The sequence below is a fragment of the Acinonyx jubatus genome, chromosome B3, assembly GCF_027475565.1.
Source record: "Acinonyx jubatus isolate Ajub_Pintada_27869175 chromosome B3, VMU_Ajub_asm_v1.0, whole genome shotgun sequence".
NCBI lineage: Eukaryota > Metazoa > Chordata > Mammalia > Carnivora > Felidae > Acinonyx > Acinonyx jubatus.
Window position 1 is genome coordinate 42,360,099 of NC_069386.1, and position 21,635 is coordinate 42,381,733.

The window sequence follows — 21,635 nt, forward strand, 5'->3', positions numbered from 1 at the left end:
GTCTTTTTCTGAAAATGCCATTGTTTAGCATTCATTCTTGAATGCTGGATTAGCTGGATAGTATGTTCCATTGTCTCTGACATCTGTTGTTGCTTGTAGGAAGTCTTTAGTCAGCCTAATTGTTGCTACTTGTTAATTTCTTTTTGTCTTTAATGGCTTTTAAAGTCATAAATGGACTGTGCTAGAACTCTGTGTATAGGTGTGCATTGTTTCAATTTATTCTTCTCAGGATTTTGTAGGTTCCTACAATATGAAGACTTGTATCTTCAATTCAGGAGAATTCTTAAGTATTATCCCTTTGAATATTGACTCTTCTCCATTCTTTCTATTTGTATGTTTTGGAACTCTTAATATATGTGTTAGAAATTATTGTATCTCCAAGTGTTTTCACTCTTTTTCATATTTTCTGCCTCTTTGTGTTGCTGAGAGTTTTTTTAAATTTATTTTTATAATTCACTTAGTCTCTCAGTGGTTCTATCTAGTTTTCTGTTCAACTCTTCCACTGAATTTTTTCACTGACTCTTTATTTTTATTTCTAGATTTCATATTTGATTCTTCATATCTTTTCTTTCTCCTATTGCCCTATTTTTGCCATATAATTTTTATTCCTGCTATTAACTTTTGAACCAGGGGCACATCACGGTTTTGTGGAATCTGAAGCTTGTCCATTTTGAGAGGCCTCTCTTTAAGAAAAAGAATACACAATTACAAATACAAAATTGAGTACAATAGTGAATATTAAGTTGGAATGAGAAAAAAATCAAAACACAAAAATACTTCAAAAAGCTGAAAAATACCACGAACATCACAAAAAATCCAAAAAATAACAATATACTTTTATTTATTAATTGCCAACACATCTCTATGGTTGACCTCCTCTTTATATGACAAGTTTATATTATTTTAAAGGAGAAAATAAAAATATAACTTAGCCATTTTTAACGTATTTGATTGCAATTTAACTTTTATCATTTGTGGTTTATAAAATTAGCTTCAGCTTTATATATAGCTTTTGGCAATATCTTACATTTTAAGAATTGCTGTCAAATTTGGGAAAACCTCTAATTTCTTTCATAAACAAGCTGTAAGAATTCAAAGAATTTTTTACATATTAGCATCTGGCTCTATAACTTTCAATTATTTTTTCTTTTCTACTTGTTTGTGGGTCAGGTGTATAGGACAAATTTATATTGGGATCCGATCTCTGGCCCTGTATTTTCATGTCACTATATGGAAATGACTATAAACCAAATAAATATGTTTCACTAAATCCAAACTAAATGGCCCATTGACATTCCAGTGATTCCAGTGCCTTCAAATAAAGATAGAGTGTGATAGGGGCAGAAAGGAAAGTGGTCTTGACCAATTAAGGTTAAAATATCTTTTACAGGGCCATCTGTGTGGCTCAGTTGGTTAAGCATCTGACTTTGGCTCAGGTTGTGATCTAATGGTTTGTGAGTTCAAGCCCCATATGGGGCTGTTTGCTGTCAGCACAGAACCCACTTCAGATCTTCTGTCTCCCTCTCTCTTTGCCCCTCCCCCACTCACACATACTCTCTCTAAAATAAATAAACATTAAAAAAACCTTTTACAGATTTTATGAAAACATGAGACTGTGTGAGTACATTGCTAGGGTCCCTCTCGGCTTCAGGAAGGGCCAGTGTCAGTGAGAAGCCCTAAAACTTTAACTCCATTAACCTTATAGTAAATCTGCCTCTGCTGTGAATTCCTCAATCATAATTCTTTTAAAGCCTCTTTCAAATTACTTTATTGTATCTAGGCACAACAATTGCATCAGTGGACTGTTTCCATGATTCTGTTTTACTTTGCATTATCTCTAATCTTGTTCCATTTCTGGGGGCTTGCTTTCTGTGGGAGTCCAGTAGGCCGACAGTAACTTGGTGGTTGCCTTTACCTGGGCTCCCTGGGTTCCAGTGCGTGCTTATGTTAATTTCCCAGCTAGGATGGGGCCACACAATAAAAAATATACAATATAAAAGTTGTGAATTTGGACTCACAGATTTACATGGCACAAACTGGACATTCCAACTACTTGCAGGTGACTCTTCACCTTCGTGTGGTGGATGTCCGCCTTCTTCTTTGCTTTCCTGAGTCAGTGGGTGAAACTCTCCTAGTCTCTGATTCAGATTTGAGGCAGCCCTTCCTGGGTCCTGGCAAGATCAGCTTTAGCCTTTCAGGGTCATGAAGCGATTGCTCTTTCTCCCTCCCCCTGCATACAGCAGAAGCCCATCCCTCAGCTTTTTAGGACTTAAATCCAGATCCAAGAATCACATGGGCCATTTTAGTTTCCATTCTTGCTCACCACACTGACTTTGAGTTCTCTCTTTATTTTTGTCACCCTGCCTTGCTTTCAAACTCCACTATGAATCCACCATTCTTTTGTTAGATTTTCTCTGATATAGCCATGTTGTTTGGAATTGGACAATGATCATTTGAATAAATGTAGGCAGGTCGGTTGCAACTCCTTCATTCCAAACTGTATTTTTGAGTGGTTTCATGTGTCCGACACTTTCTAGAGTCCTAGCTATGAATTAATATGTAACTCAAACTCCCTGCCCTTGTGGAGTTTACTTTCTGGTAAGTTGAAATCCCTTCTTTTTTTTGCAGGGGACTCTTTTTCTTTTCATGCAGATAGGGTGAAGGGGGTTAGCTTCCCTCTCTTCTCTTCTCCGGATGTATCTAAGGATACAAACATTCTGGAGCAGCTTCATGACTATGAGTCCTGTCTTGGCAATCTGAGGATATTTAATGTAAACTATTGGCTTCCCTTAGTCTTAGTGTTCCCAAACATTTCTACTACTGTGAACTTTTATTTAGGAAGGATTTGTCAGGGAGCCTGGGTGGCTCAGCCAGTTAAGCATCTGACTTGATTTCGGCTCAGATCGTGATGTCACGGTTCATGAGTTTGAGCCCTGCTTCACGCTCTGCACTGACAGTGTGGAGCCTGGCTGGGATTCTCTGTCTCCCTCTCTCTCTGCCCCTCCTCTGCTCTCTTGCTCACTCTCAAAATAAATACTTTTTTTAAAAAGGATTTGTCTATTGTACACAGTGCAATAATAATTGAGCCCTCGTTGCCCCACTTGTTTGTGCATACTCAACAACACAATTCTTTAATTATTTGAAAATAATTTTCCTCTTTATTCACTTTTCATTTATTTACATATAGAAAAATTCACCTTTTTGGTATACAGCTCTAAGAGATTTGAGGAACTAAATTATCATGCAACCACCACCACAGTCATGATCCAAATTGTTCCATCATCCCCAAATATTCCCTCATCCCCAAATATTCCCTCATCAAACTTTCCTCTTCCCTCCAGGCTTTGGCACCCACTGATCTGTTCTTGACCCTTCAGCGTTGTCTTTTCAAGAATATTGTATAAATGGTATCATACAGGATATAGCCTTAGGTGTCTGGTTTCTTTCACTTAACTTAATATATTTGAGATTCAGCATATTGTTGCATGCATCAGCAGTTTGTTCTTTCTCCCATTTCTTTTTTTTAAAGGCCCTAATCAGAATTTCTTGTTCATAAAAGCTAATCATGGCCAACAAGAATTGATTGAAATATGATATTTTTAGTTGCTAAGATACTATCAAATAATTATACCTGATATGCACCACATTATAGATTTTTAGGGACAAAGACACAATTGTAAGACTTCTGATTTAAAAAATATTAAAATAGGAACAAACATGCTGGTGGGGGGTTCAGAAAATATTACAATCCCAGGCCAAGTCAAAAGAATATAAGGTGATCTTTTAGTAAATGTAGGAAACATGACAGGTGGTTAATGTAAGATTTTTAAAGCTACTTTGAGCAGTGCTCAGAGTATTTGTCGAATATGTGAAGAATGGAATTATGGAGTCTCATGAAACCTTAGGGACTTCCCGAAGCATGGAGACTCCTAAGTTAGTGATTACTTGCCCAAAGACCATCTGCCTCTGACCCCAAACGTACTGGCTGCTGCCTGCAGTTCTCTCTGATGCTAGAATAGCAAAAGTTTTAGCACCTTCTTAACCTCGAGGTTTGTGAGGCAACACAAAAGAGCAGCCAGCTAGCACACTGCAGTCATTGTCCTATATCTTTCCAGAAGCTTGTCTGGGGTCTGCCTGCCAGGCTGCACACCTGCTCCAGATTGCCTAGTCACGTGGCCTGCTGAGCAGTGAGTTCCCTTACATGAGGTGGCCACACACCTGTTTTCTTCAGTCAGGCAAGCAAGAGTGTTCATGGCATGAGCCAAATTTCACCTTCAGATGCATACTCAGAGTCCCCACTGCAGGTGACAGGAAGCAACTGCACCCTGGGGACAGGGATGGGCTGCTGTGACCAAAAGGGGTGGTCTCTTCCCACACCTGTGTGCTTCATACTCAAGCCAAAAAGATATAAAACACATATTAAATACAATCACTGTTTTTAAGCAGCTTTCTGCCATTTTGGAGGCAATGTGCCATGGTGGGGAAGGTTCTTTTTGCACGCTTGCTTACTGAATGATACTTCCCTGTCCTTTTAAGCAGGAGGTATAGGTGTATAGAATTTCGGTGTTGGAATGACCTTAAAGGTCAGTTGAGCCAACCAGGTGACCACTGTTGCTTGGACAGCTCTCTCTGCTTCTCTGCCTCCCCTCTGCTGCATCACATGAGACAGCTGGTATCATACCATGGATTATATCTCTCCAGGGCATTCCCAGATATCCTAGCTCAGCAGCATCTATGAGCTAGGTTCCTGGCTATGGGCAACATCTGGTATACTAACTGGGAATAAGAGTGAGGGGATCTGGCTTTGCCTGGTGATTCTGAAATCTTGGCTATAGCCAACTTCCTAATAGACAAGGGTTTGATTTAAAAGTCCAGCTCTTTTCTTTGAGTTTTATGGGCAAATGTTGTGTCTGTAGGAAATATTTTCTTAGTTTCTCTTTTTTTTCACTTTTATTTTTAGATAGGACTAAGGACTTTACTTATTAGACTCTTACAATATAAATTGCTAGAAGTTACTAAAATTTGGTATCCGACACTAAAAAGTTCATTAAAAGTTTGAGTTAGAACTCCTTTCCTTACAAATACAGACCTCCTTGGTGTTCCTTGAACGTGGCAAACTCATTGCCACCCAGAATCTTTGCCCTCATTATTTCGTTTGAAGACTTTTGGATAATAATGATTGTAAGAAATGTATAATTTTTATTAGGGCAAATCTGTTTTCCCTTGTCTTTTCCTCTCTGGCTAAATTTTTCCCAGTGCTGCCAATAGCATGTACCCCTGGCAGCGCCTCTCAGAGAGAAGAGGGAGACAGGTATTGCTGAAATCTACCTCACTTCCAGAGTGCCTGGAATTAGTCATGTAATTTTTCACTCGCTGAGCTTTAACATGTTTCTAACATTAGTTTTGGACTTTGACCTTCTCTGGGAGAGGCTAGGTTAGAATTCAGCAATTAAAAAAAATGTGATTGTGTGCTTTTTGTAAACATCGTGCAAAAGGCCTTATACACAGATCTCATGTTCCAGAGTTTCCTTAACCTTTTCCTACTTTGTGATGTCGATTAAATTTGTTTTCTGTAATTTTTTACAGATCTTTAGAATAGGAAGTCCACTCACACATAATCAAGAGGTGACCGCATTTGCTACCTTTGTGCAGAGCATAAAGTATCTCTTGGAAATAAGACCCTCGAAACCCACAATTCAAAAAGAGCCTGTCCGTGTTTTAGTTTAGCAATCTTCGCCCAGGAGTTGGGCGAACAGTGATCAAAAACGCAAACAGTATTCAACAGAAGACATTCATAATATAGTTTTAAGTAGGCACTGAACCTTTTATTAAAATATTTTGGCTTATTAAATGCCATATTTAAGGTTGCTTCTCAAATACACTTTTAATAATGATCATAAATGTACTGCAGTGTAGTTGGTGCACGCATTAAAAGAGAGAAATATGCTTCTACTGTGTAGTCATAAAACCCGTAAACTGCCATTTTGTAAGTGGCTAAGAAGTGAATTGCCACAGAAACTGGGACTTGCAGCAGCTGCAAATAAAGGAAAGAAGTTTCTTAATGCTGACACCGGTCATGAAACTGATATTTTATTTAGATGTCCTTGCAGCACAGAGCTCTTGGAAATCATGTTTATAGTCTCCGCGCACTAGAAATACAAGCAATAGTGTATATTTTGGCAGGTAGTGCCCGATTTAGTTGTAATAATTCACAGCACTGCTCCAGGGCTTCCATGTTGCTCCAGGCAAAAACCTGTATTATAAATTATAGCACACAAAGCTGAGTTTGACCTACCAGTTGATGCATAATAAACTGACTTAATTCTGAATATTAACTACACATTGTGGCCTAAAGGTTTTATGCTCTCTAAATGTAACAATAAATTATACAAAAATCTTCCTCTTGGGTGAAGCCTAAATATAAATAAATCCCCAATCTTAATACTACGCCGAAAGACCGGTTACTATAGATACCAGAAAGAATATATTAATCTTAAATATTATTGCCGAATAAAATAACTTTAGAATATTGCTAAGTACCTGAACTAATTATAGAAACTTTGGAGAGAAGTTTCAGTACTTTAATACAACCACTTTCCCACCAGGCCCATTTCTTGAGTGGTAAACTGAAAGATAATCTTTTGTCTTCCGTGATCAGCATGAGCAAAATGGTTTGTTTTAAAAAATTTACCCCCCACCCTATCCCAAGCACATCCCAAGCACAGGGTTTAGTTCTTATAAATGTGTCCGTATAAGTGCCCTGCAAATATTTTTCTGTGAATGAATGAGTTATGAATGTTTTGAAACATTGTATATCTGATCAAACCGGTTTTGGGTTTGGGGTGCGTGGGTGGCGGTTGAGCTCAGGTCATGATCTCGCAGTTTGTGGCTTTGTGCTTCACATCAGGCTCACTGCTGTCAGTGCAGAGCCCGCTTGGGATCCTCTGTCCCCTCTCTGCCCATCCCCCACTTGCACTCTGTCTCTTTGAAAAATAAATAAACATTTAAAAAATCATTCTGAAAAAAAACAGTCTAGGGTTTGAGGAATGTGTATTCCTAGATTTAGATCCTACAGACAACTTCCTGTGTGATTTTGAGCAAATCACTTAACTTCTCTGACCCTCTTAACTTGCTTGTAAAGGGAGATTAAGTAAAAATCCTATGTCACAGGATTGTGGTTTATGAATAGTTGAGACCACTGTCTGTGAAGTATTTTGAAAATTATCTCTAGGAAAGATGTCTTAACCTAGGCAAGCAATGATCAACACTAGCATTAGGGGTAGGCTTTCTTTGCCATGCTTGTATCATGTGATCCCATCCCTCTCTGCCACAGTTGATTGGACCTGGGATAGAGAGTCAGATCTTCTCTTTTGAGACTTTGAGCCTAAGAGATGGTTCATAATTGTCTCCAACCTGGAAGTTCCTTCTCGAGGTCTTGTTCTGTTTCTTGTCCCTACCTTCCATGAGCTATGCTTGTATCCTAATTAACAAACCTCCCTTTCCTCAAGTTATATTGAGTGGGCTTCTATTTCTGGCAACTAAACAATCCTAAGATAGTTTTTTACAAATTCCTTCACCCATTTCTTGAGCAACTATCATAATTCAGATTCAGGAAATTTTGGTTTAATACTGGGAAGATAAAACTTAAAACAGCAAGATGAGCCAAAAATGCTAATAAATGTAAAGATGTGAGTTGTGGTTTAAATGAAATAGCAGGGAGAAATAATATCTGCTCCAGAATGAGGGATAGATTAGGAAACCTAATAGATGTCTTGTACGTGTCCCTTCTTTTTTATGTGTACTGCCTCTGTTATGATGTGAACTTCCCACTATGTCTTGTGTGGGCTATAACCTCCTTAACTGTTATCTTTGTGCTTAGTCTGCCCTCCATACTGCTTCCAGATGTTACCTGGTAACATCTAACATGTAATACCAGACATCAATCCTAAAATGACCCTTAAAAGACCCCCACATCTATGGGTTATGGTCCAAACTCTATCTTGGCATACCCGGACAGACCAGGTCCCAGAATTGCTTTCCAGAGTCATGGCCTACTCCTGATCCACACACTTTGGGCTCCGACCACTCTGAACCTGACTTTGTTCTTGATCATGTTTTGCACTTGACTCTGTGCCTTGGCAGGCACCATTCCCTTACTTCCTGTCATTCCCTGGAAATCTCCTGCTCCTCATAGCCTCAGCTGAAATGCCACCACCTCTCCGAGCCTTCCCATTTCAATTAATATTTTAAGAGTCTGTCTGTGTCTACATGATGCATTACACATACAAGCACAGTGTGTTATAGTTCATTGTTTATGCGTCTGCCTTCCCTTCTCTTAGGAAGCAACTAGAAGACAGGACAGATGCTACTCATCTTTGCATCTTCAGTGAACAAATGGAAGGAGCTCCTGGAAGGGGCTCAGCGTTGTTATTTTTTTAATTGGATGGGGATGAGATTTGAATTGGCCCTAGAACAATGGCTAAGATTTTGCAAGGTATATATAGGACAGAGGCTTTAAGGACCAGGGAACAAGAGTCTGAACATGAAGGGAGCAGGAAAGTTCAGAGCACTTTCAGGGAGAGCATGTCATCCAGTTTGGCTGGAACAAAGGGAAGATATAGTGAAGATAAAGAAAGAAGATAATGTTGGAAAAATCGGTTGGGATCCTCTTGTGGAGGATTTTAATTTTAAAAAATGTGAGCTTAATTTTGTAGGCACCTGGGAGCCATGTCCATTGAGAATAATGGTGATGTGATCAAAACTGGCTTTTAAGGAGATGATCCTGAGAGAGGTGCAGAGGGTGTATTGGAATGGAAAGTCCAGGTTACTCTCATCATGCTCCAAGGGAAGAGGGCCAGTCACGCTCCCCCATTGTTTCCATCTTCTTAACTATTTCTTTAGATTTTACTATTCTCTATTTAGATAAATTAAAAAAAGAGTCACCCACCATGGCAGTCTCCTTTTCCTTCATCTGAGGTATTGCAAGGGTTTTTTTGGGCTTTAAAGGATCTGATAGACAAGAACAAGGGCATATCATCCCCATCCAGATGATTGCCCTGACTTTCATTTTTAGTAACGCTGGAGAGATGGAAATGGTTTGATATGGAGACACGCTTGACCTGTTCTATTTTTGCCATGCTTTCAGGCGGCTTAACAAGAACACTGGGTTCCTGCTTCGACAAGGGAATTGGAAGGTTTCACTTTCCCTCTCTGGTATTGGTTTCCCTTCTGGATCCCCAAACTCAGCAAAATTCAGAAACCATGACCTCTAAGTCTCAGCTGCCTTGTATCACAAATATCACTTACTCCATGAAGCCTTCTTGGATTCTCCACCACCCCCCAAGCTGTAAGTGACTCCACCTCTCTGCTATTTCCTTTTTTCCACCTGAAATGCTGATTATTTGTGAAATGACTTTATGTGCCTACCAGCCTGAAATGACCTTGAGATCATAGCAGGTACCAATACTTTATATTTGAATAATACTTAATATTTTGCACGAATCAACTACCCATCAGGAAAGGAAGGCTTTATCATCCCCACTTCCATTCTTCAGATTACAAAATAAGTACTTGAATGGTATACCTAAGATTGTGTAAAATGGCAGAGCAAAGACCAAAAGGTGTTTTTTTCCCTTCTAAATTCATAGGTACTCTTTCTGCTTTACCCTCCTCCTACCTCATGCTGTCTGATGAATGAGTGAATTTGAATTTTAGTGAGGATTTCTTCGGGGGGAATTACACAACATTTTGGTGAGGAAAGAACCTGTTGAGATGCCATCACAGTCTGTAGTATCCTGGGGAGGCACATATGACAAGCAGGGTGGTGTGGGAGAGCTCTTTGATCTGTCTGAAGTATTTAAAATTCAGCCATTAATCATAACAGCTGCATTCCTGCTTCAAGTGATCAGCCACTAATGATTTCGACATTCTGAGTTTTAGAAATTCCTTATTAATTGTCCTTAAAAAAGGGCAAGAATGAATAATCTTGACTTCATTTGTGAGGAAAGAATCAATCTCTTCCCCTCTCTCAGTTGCTTTCAGTCTCCTCTTTTCCCTTCCAAATCACCTGATCTAAAGTGCAGTTATTTTCTGGGCCCTTAGCTCTTTGGGTCCAGTTTTTAGAGGCTGCATGTTCTTGGTAGCATTTTGCCCCTCAGAATCAACAGGGATGGGGTAGGCCCTTTGATAACAGGTGCTTTGATAACAGGTGCTTCTGGGAGCAGCACACGTGAGCCGGCCTAGACATGAGGCAGGACATGAGGCTGAAGGGTAAACATGCAACGCATCTCCAACATCGAGAAGACAGCATAGCTTTAAAGATAATGTATGAAGGGGCGCCCGGCAGCTCAGTTGGTTAAGTGTCCAAATCTTGGTTTCTGCTCAGATCATAATCTCACATTTTGGTTCATGGGATCGAGCCCCATGTCGGGTTCTGTGCTGACAGTGTGGAGCCTGCTTGGGATTCTCTCTGCCCCTCCCCTACTCACTTGCTCTCTCTCTCAAAATAAATAAATAAGTAAAAACTTTTTTAAAAGATAATATGTGAGTACATATATATGTGTGTATACCTCCATGGATATATCTTTTTAAAAAGATAACATATATATTATAAAGAGATGTTATAAAAAAGATAATATATATATATCTTTTTAAAAAGATAATATATGAGTACCTATATATGTGTGTATATAGCTCATATTTTGTGTATGTGTGTATATGTGTGGATGTGGGTGTCTGTGTCTATACATTTATATCTGTATCTTCCAAATAGAATCACCATATGCCACGCTTACTTAATACCAAAGCTCTTGGGTTCTTCCGGTTCTTTTTAGTCTTTGCTCATGAATTCATGTAATTCAGTATGAAGGTTTGGGAGTTTTCAAAATTGGTTGTTTCTCATCCTAACGTGCTGTACAAAGTAATCAGTCTCAAATAAGTCACTAATGATTTCAGAAAGACTAAACCATTCCATCTAGACAAAATTTGACTGCTAAATAAGTTAGGAATTTAACTTTCTTTCTCATGGGAACGCTTCTAAGATGATTCCATCAGGTTTATTTTTAATAATTTGCATTTAGACATTTTGTGTGAACTTACATATGAGTTTTCTAGGGCTGCTGTAACAATGCACCACAAACTGAGTGGTTTCAACAACAGAAGTTTATTGTGTCACAGATCCGGAGGCTAGAAGTCCAAGATTAAGCTGCTGGCATGGCCATGTTCCTTCTGAAGGTGCCAGGGAGGAACTGTTCCTGGCCTTTCTCTCAGATTCCGGTAGTTCCTTGGCTTGTGGGAGCAGAACTTCAGTAGAATTCTCCCTGTGTACACAAGTCTTTGTGCAAATTTCCCCTTTTGATGAGGACACCAGTCATATTAGAAGCCTACCCTACCCTATTCCACTGTGACCTTATCTTAACCAATTACATCTACAACATTCTATTTCCGAATCAGGGCACATTTCTGAGGTGCTGAGGGTTAGGATTTTGACATATGAATTTTGAGAGGACACAAGTCAACCCATGACAACCAATAACATTTTCAGTGTTCTAGAAGGACCGAAGTACCCCCTCCCTCAGATTCAAAATATTGTTTTTGATGTAGGTATCCTCACATGACAAGATAGCCACCAAAGATGTTAGCAATTAAACCAGTCAAATTCTATGGAGTCAATTTCATGGCTGCATTATTAGCTTCATTACCCGGCTCAGCTTAGTTGACAAGCATTAAATAATCGTAGCCACCATTTATCAAGTTCCTCCAATATATGAAAGACTCTTCTAGGGTCGTTATAGATATATAATCCTTAGAAAAACACTGCAAGTTACTATTTATGATGCCCATTTTATAGATTAGAAAACAGGCTCAGGTGGCATAAGAGAGTTGCTCATGGTCATAATGACTGTAGAGAGCATACCTGGCAGTGTTTCAGAAACCTGTTGCCATGGAATCATCTGCAGACCTGTTGTTTGATCTGCCTTGGGTCACTCATTAACATGGGCTCACCCCAGTTGGGGCCCTAGGTCCCGATATGTTTTGTTTTGGTTGGGTTTTCCACTTTGTTACCACATCCAGAGACCAAATCTATGGTCTGCTGACTTGGTTGGCAGCTTGGCTCCTTTCTTGTTCCTTCTAGGGACTAGGCTCCTACTCTTGAAGTCTTGGCTACTGGCAGTGGTACTATGCCTATTTGGAAGGATGTGCTTGGAGCAAGACTTGCTAGTGGACCAGTGCTCTCGGCCTGTTTGAGCAGTCTCCCTAAAGACTGAGGTCAACTTGGATCATACCCTAATGTTACCAGGTTTTGGGGGACATTATGACTGACACTGCTTTTACATCCTTCCGATGGGCTGGGGTTGGCAAGTGAGAGAGACTACTGTTATTGGGTAATTAGTAAATTAAATGAATATTTGTGAGCACTTGTTATTGCCAGGTACTATACTGCTATGTTAGTTTAACAATACTGAAAGCCACGGCCGTGTTTCCTTTCCTCCTAGAGCATCTCAGTGTCACTCCAGACCCAGTTTACTTCTCTGTACTTGAGGTCTCATCATTGGATCTTAGCACGCTCCTGAGTTGGAACACGCATAAGAGAAAGAAGCTGGTGGAATTATTTAAGTGAAATTTGCAAATAATCTGTGCTCCAACAAATTTCAGGTTATAGGCCTACTATGTTACTCTGATTCACATGCATTCTAGGTGTTATTGCTTGAGTAAATGATAAAGTGGTGGAGGTATGGCTCATATGTTGTTTTTGCCAGGAGCCAAAATTTGGAGATACCATGGAGAGTGTGTGTTGTGTTTGTGAATGTCATCCATCTTGCGTGCCATGGGACAAAAAGTTTAGTAACTGCACATTAGGTCAGTTTCAAACGGTTATGGTAAACCCCAGTCAGACACCTTGCCTTCTCCTCAGTGATCTACAGTGAATCTCTTATTTCACAAATGCCTCTAAATGTGCTTTGAGTCTATTTATAAGTGGCCTATACCACCTCCAGGGCTGGTAAGTCCCATAAGTTTCCTACCTGCTGTGTGAGGTTATATTTCCTTTCAATTGTTCCCAAATGGCTTCCTTCCAATTTGGAGCCTGCTCCCCAGTCCTCATGTGTAGGGTTAGCTGAACAAGGCCATGTACAACTTCTCACTTCCCTTCATCATTATCTTAGGAGACTTTGATTGGATTGTTTCTGAGTCCTGGCCTTTTCAGGCTGAGGAAGCTGTATCGTTTGAAAGCTTTCCTAACACTGCAGAGGCTGCCTACCCTTGATCATCCTGGCTTCCCATCACAGCAGGTCTGCCGTGGCTGTTAAATCTCTAGAATTATGGCACCCAGGACAGCAGGGGGCCTTCCAGGCAAGACTCCCGCACCCAAACCCCTTGCCAGTGATGATAATGAAATCTCTTGGTTCTATCTTCCTTGCTTTCATCCCCCGAAGATTCCTTCAGCCAGGAGAGTGTCCCCCTGAGAATTCTAAAGCAGCAGACATCCCACAAAAAAGGGAAGCAAATTTCCTCTAGGGTCATGTCATCTGCTGTCATTCCAGGCGTCTGATTTTCAGATCCTGAAGTTTTGAAAGTCCCCGAAGAGTGGGATCACCTGCTGAAGGGCTGCACGGCTAGCCGGGAGAGTCTCTTGAAGCAGGCTTTATTGCAAGTGTGAGGACCTGGTTTATTAGAAGCACCGGGGGGGAAAAACCCACACCTGAGACTCCTCACATGCTTGTGAAATTCAACTGTGAGAAGAAACATTGATGGGATCAATCAGAATCAGGTGGCCACCTGGCTGGAGGGAGATGGCAAGGAGGGAGGATGGTAGACACTTTGAAAATTCTGCCTTGAATAAAGTGCCCTGGCTCCCTGGGGTTGGACAAGGATGAATGAAATGTGCTTGGGCTTGTGCTGACATCCAGTCCCTGGAGTGAATGGCATCTGCCGCAGGAGGCAGGGGATTCTGTTCTTCTTTTTCAATAGGAGCTTTTGTGGTGCCTGGTTTAAAATCTCTCAACCCTGCCATTCCCGCTGCCTTTAAAGGATGGCTCGTCAACACTGAGTGTGGGGTAAACCTTGAAAAGGGAGTCTTGTTCTTGGCCAAATGCTGATTTAAAATGAGGTTTTCTTCCATACTTGCAACTGAAGATCAACTCAAAGACATGGCTTAACTAAGAATAGGCCAATGAGAAAGACAAGTAGCCATCTTAGTGATACTCCTGTGTTTTGGGGAATTTTCACTGAAAAGTGATTTTTTTTTTTTTTTTTTACGCAAAGTGTGGCACTATTTTATGTTCAATGACTTGGAGATAGAGAAACCCAAAAGGGGAAGCCAGGGAGGCATGGATGTACTAGTGAAATGAGCCGAATTTCAGGTCAAGCAAATCCAATCACTTTTAGCGGGCTGTGTGATTCAGGCAAGTTAATTAACTTCTCAAGGATAATGACATCTATTGCACGGGTTGGAATGAGAAATAGATACGGTAATGTCTATAACATAATGTGTAGCACATGGCAGGTACACAAGAAATGTTAGTTCTTTTTTCATTTTTAGAGGCACAATCTAGGATCCTTCTACAAAGGAAATGTTTGCCCATGGACAATCACACGCTTTCTCCTTGTTTAATTTCCTTTTTGTGTATACTCTGGAAAAAGATATATGAACCGATAGCAACATGTTTATAAGGGGGTTAGTTATCACTGTGGAGGGTGGGTGATGGGGCAGTCCCTTTATAAAGGGGCTCCTTGCTCAGGAGGGCATAGACAGGAACTGAGCAGGCTCCGATTTGAGGATGCCTGGAAAGTCTGTGATGGAGATTTTCAGCAAGGACAGGTTCAGGAACAACAGTCTCATTTAATGAGTGTTAATAATGGAGCAAATATTAGAACAGTATATGTTGGTTCCATGGTTGACACTCATATAAAAAGTGATGACATTCATTTTAAAATTTTTGGCAAGTGAAAACATATTCTTCAGTAAATAGAGAAAATGACAACACACAAAATCATGGATAGAAGGTGCAGGATTCAAAGGGCCTCAATTACTTGAGAACAAGGAAGGCTGTGTTATGGTGGGTGAAACAGAACCCAACCATCTACCTGGTTGGCCCTCAGATGGCCCTGGCCCACCTGCTGAGCTGTCATTTTGGGGGACACCTGCCTAAATGCTACCCTTTCTCTCCTCATGTGTCCTCTTTTCTAGCACCTCATGCTGACTTAGGAGATCTCTTCTCTGGGCCCTTACTGTGCCTTTACATGCTTTTTAAATAACATGTATGTTATCCTGGTGATCTTAGGGGATCCACTTTAGGTGAAAGAATTCAAAATTAGGCATAAAATTATCAATTTAGAATGAAAAAAGGAATCATAACAAATTACAAAAGTTGAAAAGCTGACAGATACCACAAACATCAAAAGCTTTGGGGAAATGGCTCATTGTTTTTATCAATGAATCAACTGATAAGCTTCTTTAGTTGTACATTTTTTGTTTCACACTCTTTGATCACTTATTCCTATGAGAATGATTTTGTAATATTGTCTATAGAGAAAATAGAAAGATTATTCATTCTTTCCTCTATCACAGTTGATTGAAACTGACTTTTATTATTTATGATTTAGAATAGTTTCATTCAGCTTCATACCTTGTTATTGGTAACTTATGTAAATTCTTAGGATTTTTGTCAAGTTTGGGAAAACAACAGTCAAGTTATTTTCCCCCCTATCAGAATTGTTAAGATTGCAGGACATTTCACTTTTTCCTGTTCACTGAGTCACCTTCAGTGCTCAAAAACATTTAGGAATGTTTTTGGAGGCTAGCATGGTTAGCAATAACTTAATTATACTTGGAAGTTATCATGTTCTACATAAATATATTCTACTAAATCTAAACATTCCACAAAATGTTTCCCCACCTCAAGTTCCCTAAAACTGTATCTCCGCAGATGCTCAAGGCCACTCCAGTGGCCACTGGCTCTGAAGGGGAAAGACAATGGAGGTAAAAATTAATTGGTAAAAGACATCCCTAAACCAATCGAAGTTAAACTACTTTGTGCCATTTTATAAATTATATGACCTTAATCTTCATTAGTGTCATGGCTACTCTGCCTCTGTCCTGTTGGCTCTGGACCTGCCCACAATGGCACCAGGTAGAAGGTGAGTTAGATGAGCAAAGGGTACTCTAGGCCCTTGTTTACATTTTGACCTCATTAATGCCTCCCCTTCTCCCTCCCTTCCTCCAGGTCCTACTCAGTGTTTCAGGTCCAGCTCACATACCACCTCCTCCAGTATGACCACCTGGCCTTGTATTGTTCATATCAGTTTCCCACCTGCCACTGTCATATTCCCAGTGAGGTGATCATTAACCTGGGAGCAAGGATACCTGGCACAGCTTTGGCACGTGAAGCAGACACTTAGCAAATAATTCTTGACAAATGGATTTGAAAATCCATCTGTTTTCCTATGGTTAACTAATTGGTGACTGCCATCCTGACCTGGACCACTCACCAGAGCCAGATGTTTCTCCAAGTTATTTTAAGGATTCCTTTATAAATGGAATTTTGACTCCTTTTTCCAAAGATAAAGGAGAGCCTGCTGGGTTATTGCTCTCTGCCTACAGAATGTACAGAAGAGAAAAGCCTTTCATAGATGACTGATTTCTAACACAGATGTGCCAAGTTCCTTGGGCTAAAAACTCTTTAGTTGGAAATGAATCAGGGCATTTTTAATATGAGTTTTTAGAACGTGTACTTTGAGCAATGCTAATAATGATCAGTGTGATGGTGACTCGGTTTAAGGGTTTTGAGGATCGAGAGTGCTAATAAAACTGCCCAGAGGAACATGAGCTCACCTGATATAACAGAACTAATGAAGGACTCGGTGCACAAAAAAGTATCTCTTGTCAGAGAGGAAGTATTTGTGCGTGGTCTCATCCTACGATGCACTTGACAAGGACAGAAATAGAAAATCATTTGTGGCCACCTGGCAGAGATTTTCCTGGTGCCTTGGTTTATTATTCCTACTATTGTACTTCCCTCTTTCCTAAAAATCTTTTTTTTTTCTTTGCCTTTTCAGTTGGCTTCAGCACCTTTTGTGAGTTTTCATCAGCACATTTCATTCTTTACTGAACAATGAAAAGATAAGGGAAGGAGAAATGAGAGAATGAGTCTATTACTAATTGTGATGGCGAAGTCAGGGGAAATTGTGCTGGCTTCCCTGTTGTTCATCCAAATCATGTTGTTAATTTTCCTCGACACACGCAAGAGGGAGATGAGGGTTCCTGTATTTAGATGAAGAATCGTGAGCATCGGGGGCCTTGCCTTCTCTGTTATGGGATGAAAATTATTATTTATTGAGAGCCTACTGTGTGTTTGGCTCTGTGCTTTGCCCTGAGGCCAGAGGAGAAAACCAAATGCCCTGTCTTCAGGGAGCTCCAGAGCTCTCTATCCTGAAGTTTGTCATCCTTACAGTGCAGTGACTGCGATCCTTGACTGAATTCCTTATGTATGTTAGGAACTGTGAGAGACCTAGAGAGATAAGACAGCATTTGTCCAAGGAGTGTAGGCCAGGGAGTGTGTGGCCATGCCAGAGAGCAGTTAGGCCTTCCATCCCTGGGAGCAGAGGGAGAAATCAGTGTGGAATGATAAGGGAGAAAAAACAGCAAAAAGGAATACAGTGCTTAACTTACGCTGGTAAGCTCAGAGCAGCCCTGAGAGGTGGGTATTTTCCCATTTAAAATATGAGACATTCTGCCTCAGAGCAGTTGGTTATTCTTCTCAGTGTCCCATAGCTGGATAGGGAGCTCCTTGAAGAATGGGGATATGTTATTCTGTGTATCTTCAAAACATCCTGACACAGGGTAAACCCTAAATCAATCCTTGGGAACGAAAGAAGTAACTGAAAGTTCTGGAAGCCATTTTCATACTCATATAGGAAGCCAGGGCCTGTGGTATTCCCTCTCTTCCGTGGTGGATACCACTGACAGAACTGAAGAGGTCAAAATGAGTGAACAGATTGGAGAAACAGTCCCGCATCCATTTTTAAACATCTTGAATTTTAGTGACAATGGGAATTGCTTCAGGTCCCTGGGAGACATGGGACTGATGCTTAAGAGCGAGGTCAGGGCTGAAGGGGCAGACTCTAGACCCACAGGGAGTGGGCAAAGGAGATGATGCAGATGTAGACAGAGAAGAGGGGAGGGGAGAGGCCTGCCTGTGGGAAGAGTGGCCTTCTTAGCATTATTTGAGTGGTCCATGTTGGGTGGGCCATGGAGATCATAGAGTGCAGCATGTCATTTTGCAAGTGAGGCAAGTGAAAGCAGAGAGGTTAAGTGCCCATACAGTCGGTGATTGAACCCGTGCTAGAACCCTGACTCATGTTCTCCCTGTACCTCCCTTTCCCGTGAGGTGCTCGTGGTTACCCATGGACACATACTTAATGTGTCCACTGTAACTGGCATCCATCTTTGCTTTGTATTTCTGTGTTTTAAAATGGAGATTCAGGGCACCTAGACAAGCATTAGAACCCAAGAAAAGGTCCTTTCATTTGGTTTGTAACATTTCCATAGTGTGGGTCATTTGGTCATTGGGCTCTAAAAAGATGAGACTTGTCCTCACCTGACAATGGAGATCTTGTCACATAGTGTCCAGCATTTTGCATGAATCTCCATTTGATTTTACATGAATATTGCAAGGCTCTGATGGAATGATGCAATAAAGAATATCCTGTGTACAAATTTGATAAGCTCTTAACAATATGGTGCCTGACAGGTTCTCACTTAGAGAGAAGACATCCTGTCAGTCAACATGAAGCATGCTAAAATCTCCACTTCCGTAAAGTTCTTTATGCCTGCAAAGCAGCTTTCTTCTCTCCGACTCTAAGTGTCTTTAATATAATATGCCAACTGTGGCAATTGGAAGCATAACGAACAGTAAGTTGCTTTCTTACTCTCAAGAACTTGTTATTCCCCTGACACCAGCAGGATGCTGGCTTCCGAGCGATGATGCATTAGCACATTTTTCAGCCCTCCATCCTCTGCTCACTACCCTACTTGGAAGGCAGGGTGGAAGCAAATCACCATTGATCAGGCATTTGCCCTAAGCTGGGCACTGTGCCAGATGATTTCTGTTCACCCTCTTACTTGATCCTTAAAGTAGTTAGAAGAGTGGTGGGTGAGGGGTACAATAGTGTCCCCATTGTAGCCATCAGGAGACTGAGTGTTTAGGACCAAATTGTGTCCCTCCCCCCCCCCCCCCCCGAATTCCTATGTTTAAGTCCTAACCTGCAGTGTGAATGTGTTTGGAGACAGAACCTTTAAGGAGGTGATTATGTTTAAATGCAACTATAAGGGGTGCCCCTAATCCAACAGGACTGGTGTCCTTACTAGAAGAGGGAGAGACACCAGCGATACATGTGCACAGAGAAAAGGCCACGTGAAGACACAGGGAGAAGATAGCCAGCTGCAAACCAAAGAGAGAGATCTTGTCTGCAAACCAAACTTGCCAACGCTTTGATTTCAGATTTTTAGTCTCTAAAACTGTGAGAAGTCTTTTAAACTGTTGTTTAAGCCCAGTCTGAGCTATTGTGTTATGGCAGTCCTTGCCAAATTAATACACCAAGGCTCAGGGAAATGAAAAAAACAAATAGCCCAGAAATGGCTATTTACTCCATTTTGAGAATCAGGAGACTGATCTTACTGTGCGTGGAATGATGTAGCACACGGATCTGCCCCAGCTCAAGTCCTAGCTGGCTCCTTCCTAGCCAAGGGGTCTCAGATAAGTGCATTTACTATTTCTAAGCTTCCTTTGATTCATCTATGAGATGGGAGAAACAAGACTCCCTAACTTAAATGGTTGTTGTAGAAAACAAATAAGGTGCTCCCTGGAACATGCTCAACACGGAGCAGAGCCCGGCATATACTCTGAATCATGTGGGGCATTGTTATTGTTATTATAAAGGTCCCAGAATGGTGGGCTTGTCAGCCATGAGTCCTGCTGGCTCTTGTAAGAACATGGAACTTAGAATTAGCAGTGTCAGGCTTCACTTATGAGTTGGGCACACAGTCTCTGTGAGCATGGGCGAGGCACTTAGCCTCTATAATCTTTGAGGTTCTGACAATTCTGTTAGGTTAATGCCTACTGTACCAATGATTAACTGAGATAAGGCATTGAGTGTGTTTTGTTAATTATAAAGCTGTGTGTAATTGTGAGGAATTACTGCTCTGAGCAAGGATCATTTCCTCTGTTCTTTGTCCATAAAATACACTGCTGAGAGGCTTGCTCAGAGATGCTGAAGTGTAGGGAGACTAGAAGGGCTGGAAGGCAAGTGTTCACTGTAGTTATAATACCACACAGATATGCCGTATTAAAGCAGAATTAATGATGAACTTTGAGGGGGCATGGAACATGTTCCAAAGCTGTTCCCCTCCCCAGTCATTGCTAAAGAGTGTCTCAAAGCAGGAAGGCATTGACAGGACAAACCCCGTGAAATACTTGTCGGTAGTCCAGACAGAGCTGGGTTACCTCTGCTAAGTACTTCCCAGTGGCTGCCAACAAGGTCATTGGTGACAAACAGGAGGAGTGTCTACTTTGTTCCTATCTGGTACATAAAAGTGTTAGGCTTTAAGGAATTTTGAGGTTAGGCCTGTGGCTCCTGGTTGTGGCCCATTTGGAATATCAGAGGGTCAGGCATAGCATAGGCTGAGGTCTATGAAGACTCCTATGGCCAGTAGAAAAGGTGGTGTCAGGGCCTCCTAGGTCCAGCAATAGCCTCTCTATTCATGGGATCCACCCACCCACTCCTCTTTCCCCCTCATGGAAGCAGGGCTGATGGTGATGCATTCACAGGTTGGAACCAGGAATGTGAAGAGTATAATGTTATGGAGATTTTGGCCACAGATGGCTTTTTGAAGCCCTCTCTCTGAATCAGATTGGTTTAGGATATTTCCTGACTCCCACTACATAAGGAATACTATGAAGCCAATAAAATTTCCTAAGATGCGTTTATCCAATAATTCCTGTCTTAATTTATATTACTGTTTTTCAACTGTTTTTGAACAAAACTCACATTAAAAAGCATATTTTGCAGGGCACCAGGACAGCTCAGTTGGCTAAGCATCCTACTTCAGCTCAGATCATGATCTCACGGTTTGTGAGTTCAAGCCCTGCGTTGGGCTCTGTGCTGATGGCTTGGAGCCTGAAGCTTGCTTCAGATTCTGTGTCTTACTCTGTCTCTGTCCCTCCCCTCCCCTGCTTGTGCTCTGTCTCTGTCTCTCTCTGTCTCAAAAATAAATAAATATTAAAAAAATTTATTTCTTAACCTTTCTTTCTTTCTTTCTTTCTTTCTTTCTTTCTTTCTTTCTTTCTTTCTTTCTTTAAAATAACTTATTGTCAAGTTGGCTAACATACAGTGTATACACAGTGTGCTCTTGGTTTTGGGGGTAGATTCCCGTGATTCATTGCTTACATACAACACGCAGTGCTCATCCCAACAAGTGCCCTCCTCATTGAAAGCATATTTTGTATAATGATGCAATTCCTACATATATGTGTGGAATATATTTATGTTTTATTCACCAATTAGTACTTACCTATACTTTGTGCAATGTACTGTGATATTTTCTATTCTATTCTATTCTATTCTATTCCATTCTATTT

General features: G+C 40.9%; 1 long non-coding RNA gene across 1 annotated transcript in view; it reads left to right on the forward strand.

The window, feature by feature from the left end:
* The window catches only part of LOC128315927 (uncharacterized), a 220,878-nt gene that overhangs the window by 101,762 nt on the left and 97,481 nt on the right, over positions 1-21,635 (forward strand). The window contains exon 3 of the long non-coding RNA XR_008299138.1: positions 9,146-9,346. This is a non-coding gene — a long non-coding RNA (uncharacterized LOC128315927). The remainder of the gene's footprint in view (positions 1-9,145; positions 9,347-21,635) is intronic.